Here is a 2,500-nt window from a genome sequence, read left to right on the forward strand (position 1 = left end):
CGTGACAAAGACGCAACGACGCGTGGTATGCACGGTTGCACGTAGACAAGTTCAAGGCCCTGCCAACCACCAACCGGGGGCTGGCATGGAAAATGTCAACAAGGGAACGAATTCCGTCAACGAAGGTATGCAACACAGGAACCCATGAACCCCCCGTGGTGTCGACGACACTCGGAGAAACAATGAGGGGGAGCACACTCAACAGTTCAATGCGCAAGCAAAGAGCCTGCCAAGCCGAACAACCCTACCACCACTCACATGCCGTCACGTACACTCAGCCACAGCATCACCAAACGAACCACAACCCAACCAGCCACGAGTGCGAGTTGAGCATGCAGAAGCATCGGGTGACTCCGAGCCAAGACCGCTGGGCATGATAAACTAAGTATCGCGCGCGAGCAAAAAGGAAACCGAGGGGGACCAGCCCCACGGAAGCAAAGCCATACAAGCCCAAGCAGCCCCATCAGCTAGCCCATGCGTAGCACCGTCCGCGTGCACAGGCGTGTCGCCAATGAAACAACCGAGCATGCGGGCTCGACCGCCATGGGGCCATCCCAGAGCGAGCCAAAAGGAAACCGAGGGGGATCAGCCCCATGGAAGCAAAGCCACAGCCCAAGCAGCCCCACTAGCTTGCCCATGCGTAGCACTGGGTGAAACGAACACCATCCGCGTGCACAGGCGTGTCGCCAATGAAACCACCAGGCATGCAGGCTCGACCGCCATGGGGCCACCCCCAAAGCGAGCCAAAAAGGAAACCGAGGGGGATCAGCCCCATGGAAGCGAAGCCACAGCCCAAGCAGCCCCACTAGCTTTTGCCCATGCGTAGCACTGGGTGAAACGAACACCATCCGCGTGCACAGGCGTGTCGCCAATGAAGCCACCAAGCACGTAGGCTCGACCGCCATGGGGCCACCCCAAAGCGAGCCAAAAGGAAACCGAGGGGGGGATCAGCCCCATGGAAGCAAAGCCGCAGCCCAAGCAGCCCCACTAGCTTGCCCATGCGTAGCACTGGGTGAAACGAACACCATCCGCGTGCACAGGCGTGTCGCCAATGAAGCCACCAAGCATGTAGGCTCGACCGCCACGGGGCCACCCCCAAGAACATTAGAACACACACGCGCACACACGCCGACACACGCACACACACGGGTCTTACGCACCACAAAAATCAAGCCAAACGCCCCCAATTGCCTCCATCGGCAAGCCCACGCGTAGCATTGGATGAAATGAACACCGCCCGCTTTGCATAGGCAAGCCGCTGCCAAGAAGCGCTCGAGAGCGTAGGCATGACGTTCACGATTGCAGCCCATGAATTTCGAAGGGACAGACGCCCGCCGGAAAATTCCGTCGCCGGAAAATTCCGCCGGCCGCCACCACAACCACCGCCGGGCGGCGGTGGAAAGGCGATACCCCCCGCCGCCTGCGGGAAGCGTGGCACACGCCCTTTGAACACATGCCCAGCTTGGCATGTGTTGGGGCACGGATGGGCAGCACACCTGCTGCTGCCCATGGGGCTGCTTGCATGCCCCCCCTAAAGAGCCCTTAAGTCTAAATCCCCTCTGGCAGGAGGATGCGCACAAATGTCCGAGCAAACATAATGGCCTTTTTTGAAGAAATAATTGGAGTTTTGATGAGATTTTTTGCACACATGCTTAGAAAAATCATGTCTTCAAGTAGGAAAAAATTTTATATTTTTCCGACGAACGGATTATTTTTTATTATTTTTTAATTGGAAAATATTAAAAAATTCATAAAAAATAGAAAATTGCTGCTGAGCGGGAGTTGAAGCTTGGGAAACCTTCCAAATGTCTTATAATGAATTTAGAAACAAAGTTTGGGCAATTGGCACGGGCAAAAAAAAATTTGGCACGGTGTCGACTCGTTTTGGGATGCCGTGGCACCCACCAAGGCAAGCCATGGCACCCACCAAGGCATGCCATGGCACCCACCAAGGCAAGCCCTGGCACCCACCAAGGCATGCCATGGCACCCACCAAGGCAAGCCATGGCACCCACCAAGGCAAGCCATGGCACCCACCAAGGCATGCCATGGCACCCACCAAGGCATGCCAAGGCACCCACCAAGGCATGCCAAGGCACCCACCAAGGCAAGCCATGGCACCCACCAAGGCAAGCCATGGCACCCACCAAGGCATGCCATGGCACCCACCAAGGCATGCCAAGGCACCCACCAAGGCATGCCAAGGCACCCACCAAGGCAAGCCGTGGCATGGGTGTGTGGGCACACAGGCAAGGCAGTGCCACTAACCTCCGTTTGCAGTGCCACTAACCTCGGTTTGTAGTGCCTTGGCCTTGTCGTGGGCGCGCTGGCTGGGCCACGGCTGGCACCCGGGCACTGCCACTAGCCTCTGTTTGCAGTGCCACTAACCTCGGTTTGTAGTGCCTTGGCCTTGTCGTGGGCGCGCTGCGATTGCCATGGCTGGGGCGCGCTGGCTGGGCCACGGCTGGCACCCAGGCACTGCCACTAACCTCTGATTGCA

The sequence above is a fragment of the Corylus avellana genome, chromosome 1 (assembly GCF_965113065.1).
Source record: "Corylus avellana chromosome 1, dhCorAvel1.hap1.2, whole genome shotgun sequence".
Lineage (NCBI taxonomy): Eukaryota > Viridiplantae > Streptophyta > Magnoliopsida > Fagales > Betulaceae > Corylus > Corylus avellana.